Source organism: Sus scrofa, chromosome 3 (assembly GCF_000003025.6).
Source record: "Sus scrofa isolate TJ Tabasco breed Duroc chromosome 3, Sscrofa11.1, whole genome shotgun sequence".
In the NCBI taxonomy this organism is placed as follows: domain Eukaryota; kingdom Metazoa; phylum Chordata; class Mammalia; order Artiodactyla; family Suidae; genus Sus; species Sus scrofa.
Genome location: NC_010445.4, coordinates 123,128,512 through 123,137,180, shown reverse-complemented (window position 1 = coordinate 123,137,180; position 8,669 = coordinate 123,128,512). Strand labels below are relative to the sequence as shown.

The 8,669-nt window shown below is 42.2% G+C and overlaps 1 long non-coding RNA gene across 1 annotated transcript; it reads left to right on the top strand.

Annotated features, from left to right (window-relative positions):
* Positions 1,320 to 6,865, top strand: LOC110260055. Its single transcript, XR_002342842.1, has 3 exons — positions 1,320 to 2,493; positions 3,614 to 3,682; positions 3,790 to 6,865. It is a non-coding gene; the product is annotated as an uncharacterized LOC110260055 (long non-coding RNA).

Sequence of the window (8,669 nt, the reverse complement as noted above, 5' to 3'; positions counted from 1 at the left end):
TAATCTCTCTGAAAAAATGGTCTTATTATTAACCCTGTTTTCCAATTGCAGGCATGATGTGGCCATCATGACACGGCTATTAATGCCTACTGAGCATGAATTTGGCTACCATTCATCTTGTCATCCTTCTAGCTCAAAATCAGTCTAAAAGCCTCTTTTGATAAGTATAAAATAAGACTTCTAAGTGACAAGAAAGCAGGCTGTCATAGTTTAATTGTCAGAGTTTTCCTTTCTCAGGGATACACGAAATACCGTGCAATTTATAATTACTAGTGTTGTAGTTTCCATGGGATATGGTAACTGTTAAAAATAGCTTTTATGTACGAAACCCTAAGTGTAATGTAATGGGACTCTAGAGAAGGGAGAAATTGCAGGGTGGAGAAGAATCAGGAATTTCTTTTGTCAGAGGGGAGAAAGAGGAGTGAAAAGGGGTTTCCATTGCTAGACAAGAAGTTCCCTATAATGCAGCCCTAATGTGACCTCGTTGTATGTCATCATTCTTTCTTTATATATTTGGGATGAAAACTTTGAAGAGTGTTGTATTCCTGGGCTACGTTAGAGTAATTGAGTTGAATCTTCTGTCAAAATGTGGCAGAATCCATGTTTACTGTGTGGCTGGGTGAGCACTGGGAGACATTTCTCACAGGGGGAAGGTTTGCCCAAGGATCTTTCTGCCTGTGCCCACCTTCCCTGTTACCCATGCCACTCTGCTGCACAGAGATCTGCTTCATAGACTCCAGCTCTTCCTGGATGCTTTGCTCATGTGTATTACTTTAAAGTGAAATTATACCTGGGAAAAATATCAGAACTCTCACTGGGAGGCCTTCAGATGAAAAAGAGAGAAATATGATCACATTTAGAGATAAGATGAAAGTTATGGGCCACAGGAACAGCAGAAATTTGGCATCAGCACTATGTGCTGATCCTGTGAAAACTCCATCTTTAATCTACCTGTGACCATGTCATTAAGATGTGCTAAATCCGGACCAATTACAATAATGAGAAATGGAGAATAATGTTTCTAATCAACATGCATTAGATGTTATTGAATAAAATGCTATTAAAACTAATTTCAGTTATGTCTTAATGTGGCAACTTAAAATTTAAGGTTCCTTTTGTGAATTGTATAATATTTTTATTAGATAACACTGTATTGTGCAATGGACAGGGCACATCCCTCAAAATATCCTGTAAAGAGCATTATAACACCCATTTTATTTTATTTATTGTGTGTATTTATTCTTCTGGCTGTACTCACAGCATGTGGAAGTTCCCAGGCCAGAGATTGAACTGCACCACAGCAGTAACAAAGCCAGATCCTTGACTGCAGACCACCAGGGAATTATACCCATTTTAAAGACAAGTAAACTGAGACACAGAGAGGTTAGGCCACTTTCCACTCATCCAACTCCTATTTATAGTTTCTTTGTGGCATTTTGACTCTAAGTCTAGCGAGGTCTTTTTTTCTAGCATGGTATTGTCTCCGTTGCAGCAAGTGCTTCCCTTCTTATGATGGATTGTCCATCGGAGTCTAAGAAGCAAGGGTGCAGCCTCCTTAAACTGGCGAGAACAAGGAGAGTAGGAAGTCGGAGTGAATCATAGCTTCTCCAGGAAACAGTCTATTTCTCCGCTTTAAGAAGAGACCTAGCAACCGATTGCACAGTTAATGAGAACAACGCCACAGAAGTTCCAAGAAGGAAATAAGCATAAGAAACCTAATCAACTTACAATTGATCATAATGATGCCATTCAGAGCAAAGAAAGACTCATCACTTCAACATTCTCTAATGCCCTTCATTTTATTAACTGCTGATTTGATCTAGCATCTCTGGAATGGCCATCTTTACATTTATAGACAGGATGCCATCCTCTCTAGCTTATCAGAATAGTCTTCTCCCAGATTTGCTTATTTTCTCTTCCAGAACTTGAAGGGGAAAGTGGTGCTTAGTCCTCTCCAAATTGTTACTGTGTACTTAGACCAAACAGAAACTCTGGGTCCACTTGTTATTTCCACAAATATCTGAGTTTGCTCACTCTGTTTAGCATCCTTCTACACTCAGTTCTATAAAATAAACCAGCTTTCATGACAACAGGAGATGGAAGAGTGATGGGCCACATAGAATGGTTATTTACCTAATCTTTCTAAGTGTCTGTTTATTTGGCTGTATTTCAGGAATATTCACTCCACCTGCAGGGCTGTCACAAGGCGTGAGCAAGATAATAAACATAATTCACCAGATACTGTGGCTAAATTAGGTCCTCAGTTGATGATCTGATGAATTCCAGTACTTAAAATGTTTGCCATAGATACCGCAATGGAATGGGTCTTGTTGGTGGTGTGTTCGTTGGTGGGGAGAAGATTGCTAAGTATAGAACAGAGTACATTCTTAGCATTTGCATCTGCTTAAAGGAATTAGTTAATCACTCAGGAATCTCTTACAATTTCAAAATGGCCTGTCCAAGGCTTTCTCGTCCATCGTGGGATATGGAGAGGTAACACAGTGAATGATGAATTGGGTTTCGGTCTCTCTCGGCCCTTTATCTTGCTCTCAATGTTTTCATTATTAAGGAACAGGACATAAAAGGATGATCTGGGAGTTCCTGTCGTGGCGCAGTGGTTAATGAGTCCGACTAGGAACCATGAGGTTGAGGGTTCGATCCCTGCCCTTGCTCAGTGGGTTAAGGATCCGGCGTTGCCGTGAGCTGTGGTACAGGTCGCAGACGTGGCTCGGATCCCTCCCTTGCTGTGGCTCTGGCATAGGCGGGTGGCTACAGCTCCAATTAGACCCCTAGCCTGGGAACCTCCATATGCCATGGAAGTGGCCCTAGAAAAGCAAAAAGACAAAATAAATAAATGAATAAATGAAAAGGATGATCTTTAACACCTCGTTAACTGTTAACAGTTCACAAAGCTCAGACTGGCCCCCTCTCCAGTAGAAGCGTATGTTCTAATACACAAGATAAACAAATGAAACCATTAACCATCACAAAGACTGCTAAAGGGAAGTGGCATGAGTGAGACAGAATGAGGTAGTCTCGGGTATAGGAAGCGAAGGGTGGCCACTTTCATCTGGGGGACCTGGTAAGTTTTCTCAGAGAAGCTGGCATTTGAAATGTATTTGAAGGATGGGCTGAATTTCTAACACGGAGATGAGGGTTGGAAAGAATGCCAGGCTGAGGAACATGTGTGAGCAATGAAATGGAAAAGGGAGATGGTAAGATTTTTGAAAGTGACCAAAACAGGGGGTAAATTGCATGATTTTGTAAATGATGAGACCAGAAGCAATCATTGTGGCCAGATTGTGTGTAGATATGATGGTGAGATTTAAACAGAGGGGACAAGAAACAAAGAGAGAAGTGGAATTTTTAGTGCTTAATTCTCTATCATGCTGGGGATACTGAGCAGGTAGGTAAAAGTCACTGAAAGGGACTGACATTTTGAAGACCAGAAAGAATGTGATACCTGAAAAAAGACGTTATCAGAATTATCCCACCAAACTTTGGTATTGACTGAAATTTTTTATAGCTTACAGGGACTTCAGTTATGTCTGCACCTTCTCATGCACTATCAAAAATTGTGAAACCCACACTGTCTCCTTTTTCCCACTTTAAGCTGGAATGAACATGGTTCTGGGGAGACCAGGAGGCCTGGCCCAATGCGAGTCACCAGGAGCTGACGTCGGTGAGGCTGTTTGGGCTCCCAGCCACGCGGGGGTGGGGTGGGGGGGTGGGAAGCACTTTAGAGAATGCACAGCCTGGCCAACCTCCAAATGATTGTCTTTCTCCAAGCCCCACCTTCCAGAGCAGGACCTGAGGTGTTCTCAGGAAGAAGTTCACTGAAAGGATGAAGTATATCCTATAAAATGTATCCTCTAAGATGACACAACAAAAGGATCCTAGGAGGTTGCACGTCTCCTGAAGTGTGTCCTGGCTGGTCCGTTTTCATTCAACGGGAGGAGGCTATGAGGCATGATGGCAGCCGTTCGCTGTCATTTGTGCACGTCAGGCAAAGACCCCAACCTCCACTGCACGTGCCTGGAGTAAAACTCTGATGAGCTGGGCTGAGTTCTGAGGAGGGAAACCCTAGTGCCTTCGTGTGATGAGAATGGAGCAGTAGCAGCAACACTGGATAACTCTCAGACTCTTCAGGGCAAAGCGAGTTGTGTACCCCGTCCCTGGAGGCAGCTTGGAGAAAAGGCAGGTATCCAAACATTAGAGAACGAACAAGTTGTCTTTTGAGTGCTGGGTCTTACTGTTTACTTGTCATGAAAGAAATGAGTTAAATTTTCCGTCTTGTTTACAATTGGGATAATGCTATCTTTATTACCAGGTTGTTGCAATAGCCTATGTAAAAAGTCTGGCACAGAAAAGATTGCAAAGATGACTATGACTTGGAGAAGCTGCTGTGTGGAAATTTGTTTTCTAAGTATGAAAAAACAAAAATAAAGGGAGAAGGAAGATAAATGTTTGTGGAGGGTGGATGGCATCCGTTTTTTCTTTCCTTCCACCGTTTTTATAAATGGAGACAATTTACACCATCCAGTTATTTGCTTTAAAGCTGTTGCTTAGCAGTTACTGAGCTTAAAAAATAGTGCTTCCCTAATGGCTGAACAGTCAATACTCTGTTCTGGGATCTTGCTAGCTGAGTATAGTTCAGGAAGATGAGTGTGGACCGGGAAAGTCCATCATGACAATGTAATCAGCATTCTTTGCCCGGTAGAATATTGGAGGGATTCGTATGTGACAGGTCTTTAAACTTTCTTGTGAGGTTCTGGAACACTGTTAATGATAGCTGAGTGTGGCAGTTAGTATCTGCTAATGTAAGGCGTGTCCTACCCAGACCCCCTACAGCAACCACCCTTACCCTCTGAAGGCTGCTGATTGGGAACGACTGTGGCTTGTTTCTAGCCAAGGGCAGGGCCAGCTGGAAGTCTCAGTGAGTGAATGCCCTGGGAAGAAGTCCTCAGTCAATGATGGGCATGGGATTTATGCATTATACCCCTTGGGTAATTCTGAGTTGTTTTTTATGCTGTCTCATAGAATGCCCTAGAAGACTCGCACTTCAATTACCCCCAGGGTTAACTGACTCCTATATCTTCTGTCGAGTGTCATCCTTTCCCAGCCTCTTCCCCACTCCTCTCCCAGTGGTTCCTCATATCATCTCCCACATAAACTAAGGCTCATCTCGGATCTGCCCCCAGGTGGACACACTCCAAGGTGCATTTTAGCTTCTTTCAGGTGATTGCACTGATGAAGTTTGTAGCGTAAGGCCCAGAAACAAAATTTTTTACTAAGTAGAGCAAGTCCCTCGGACTTGAAGTGACTGAAGGGATGGGATACAAGTCTTCTAGCAAGTCTGGGTGGTGGCACTGCTCACAGCTGGCACCCAGTCAAGAATGGGGAGCACAGCACAGCTTTTATTGGAAGTAAAAAGCTAGGGACTAAAACATGGGACTTGGAAGGGAGAAGCAACCATTATCCAGATGACATATAAAGGGTACTGTTACTGAAAGTGGGGTCTGGCTGTTCCTCACTCTACAGATGAACAGGAAAGGAAAGTTGGCTTTATTTTGAATGCCGGCAACTGAGGGGGAGGGCGGACTCCTGCCAAAAAGGCTGACTCCCCTCCTGTCCGTGGGCAAGAGTTTTACAGGCAGGCGGAGGAGGGTAAATTCCAAACCAGCAAATCAGCTCTGACAATCATCTTGAAATTGGTCACATGGTGGTCTGACCAACATCGTCTTGATGTTTTAAGTATAGTGAATTTTCAGTTCCAGGGTCATTTTGTTCTCATTTCCTTGAAGCCAGTTCTTAGAATTGTGGCAGCTGATGTCATGCCTACAGTCTGGTCATCATGTAGTCAACTCCTTCCACCTGGTAGGGGTTTTCGTCTCCATAAGGCAGCTCAGAATATTATCTATAGCCCTTCAGAAGAGGCACAAAGTCCGTGAGTTTGCTTAATGGCTGAACTAATATTATTTGGTCTCATTTACCTGTTTTCCTTTGTTCCTGCATTTTCTCACTTCTCTGATTAAACCTATCCTTTGATGAAAGCTTTTCTTCCAACAAAAGGCAGATGGAGGACAAGGAGAGGAAGGACCACAAGGTCCTGCTTCTCTTCAGTACTCTCTCCTTTTCCGAGAGCGCTAGGCTGGGCACCAGGGTTTATCGGAAGGGCTGGGTGGGATCTTGGGGTAACAGACAAGTCATGAGAGGTAGAGCCGTGTGTCTACATGGCCTGGGCTCCTCGCCAGCTATAAGTGTAGACGGTAGGTTGCATTACTCAAGCCTGACCCTAAGCCTTTTTGTGCGCATTTCTTCATTTAATTCTACCAAAGACAGTGAAGTAGATATAGTACCCTTCATTTTATACGTGAAAAAAAAAGCCCTGAAGTTTTAAGAATTTAAATTACTTTCTCAAGGTCATCTTCCTGGAAAGGGTAGAGGAACATGACTGACACCCAGTTCTGATTGGCTCCATAGTTCCTGCACCTTTTGGTGAAAATACAAAGTAAGCAGAATCTCCTGGACGTAACCTGTGTGGGTGCCATTTCTCAAAAGGATTGGCCATAAAGTGATCTGGGGATCCCAGCTATTACACTACCTTTTACTGTCAGATCTATGTCTGTGTAGAGGATTCGCAGGACTGGCTAAAGAATTAAAGCACAAGTTTGATCACAAAAGGGATGATTTTTGAGGTGCCAAAAGCCAGAGAAGGTGTAGGAAGCTGATGTACCATTAACAGTTATGCATACATTGCTTCTTGCTACTCAGATATTAGAGGCATTGGCCAAATTTATGCAAGATTCCATTGATGGGGAATACATTACGGTTATTTTGTTCCAAAAATTTACTTTTATTGTGAGGCATAATATGCAAAAATAATGATGAAATATATAGCTTATAAATATTTATTAAAAAAACACCCAAACCCAACCTGGGAGTTCTCTTGCGGTGCATTAGGTTAAAGATCGAGTTTTGTTACATCAGTGGCCCAGGGGCCCAGGTTGTTGCTGTGGCATGGGTTCAGTTCCTGGCCCAGAAACGTCCACATGCCACAAGTACACCCCCCCGCCCCAGAAAAAAGAAATCCACAAAAAGAATTGTAAAATAAGCGTCCACAAAACCTCCATCTGGGTCGAATCACTGAATATTATGAACACCTAAATACCCCACATTTACCCCTCAGGATTATAACACCCTTCCTGTCTGCTAGCCATATCTTTATCCCAGCAGTGTATTATGGTCCTCATTTATGGCCTTCCTTTTCTTTTTTTAAAATAGTGGTAATGATTACTTCTTCATGCGAGTAGGCTATAGCTTAATTTTTGCTTTTGAGCTTTATATAAATGCTGTACGCAGACTTTCTTGCACTCTCACTGTGCCAGTATGAACTCAGTTTTTTAGAAAAAATTAACCAGTGATTTTAGAGACGCTGAAGAAAGGGAGCCAGCTGGTTCAGGACATATCCCTTAGAGGACTTATGTCCAGAAGACATATTATGTGTCACAGAGAATATAGAGAGACTTAATAGCCTCTTGGGAGGCCCTTATAGTTGTCATGATCGCCAAAGAGGATTTACATGGTTCTCTATCTGTTAAGTGCATTGTGCTGCTTCTTCTTATGTCCAGATCACATAATCAGTGCCTGGATCAAAAAAAGATTCACAGAGAGTGGGGTCTTTCCATTGTCAGCTGTTATCCCATAGAAAAAACTGGAGGATATGCTTAAGTTTTCCTTTTCCAGGAATGAAATAAACAATTTCAACTTTGATGCCTTGGCCCATACTTCTATCTACCCAGAACATGCTGGGTAGTTGTTTCTGCCCCTGGAAAATTCTTACTTCATCTTCAAAGTTCTGCTCAAGTATCACATCTCAGATGAGACTTTCCACTATCTGCCTTTGGCGAAGGAGATAATCTCCTGAAATTCTTTACCACGACAGAGCATTTGAGCCAGTAATGCAGCAACATAATTATGTTTACCTGCAGGTCTTCTCTGCTCCGTGGTAAGAGACTTGAGGAGAGAGATGGCACCCCATTTATCTTCTCCCTTCTCAGTGCCGAGCATATAGGCATCCGCTCACTGTGGTTGACTCAATCAGTCAATCAATCAATGAAGAGATAGATAAAATCCTGTGGAGGGAAATTAATTAATGTCAGAGACATATTGCATCTTAAACCAGAAAGATGCGGCAAGGTTATAAATTATAATAGTCAAGTGGGGTTGGAGAAAGCTTCAAGAAGTGATGAATGAAGAGGAAAAACAGGACGAATGGTAGAGATACTTAGTCCAAGAACACAGAGATTGACACAGATGCAGTGTGAGAAGATTATCATTTTAGGCAAAGAGCTATTCATCTGGCCCAAAAAGGAGGCATCCAGACGGAGATGTTCTCCTTCATAACATGATTGCATTTAAGTAATTATTAATCTGAGAGAAAGCATTTTTTCCATAAAAATATGAATGGAATTTGTGTGTGTGTGTCTGTGTCTAAAGAGAGCTCTTTGTGAATGTGGAGAACATGCATGACTGGTCTTTTTGGGAAACTTGGAAACTTCTGGATGTTATTTGCTTTTAAATACTTGGGGAAAAACTTTCATAAAAATATGCTTTTATAACAGAAACTGTTTTAAGTTCAAACATTTCAGTTAATCTTTTTAAAGATT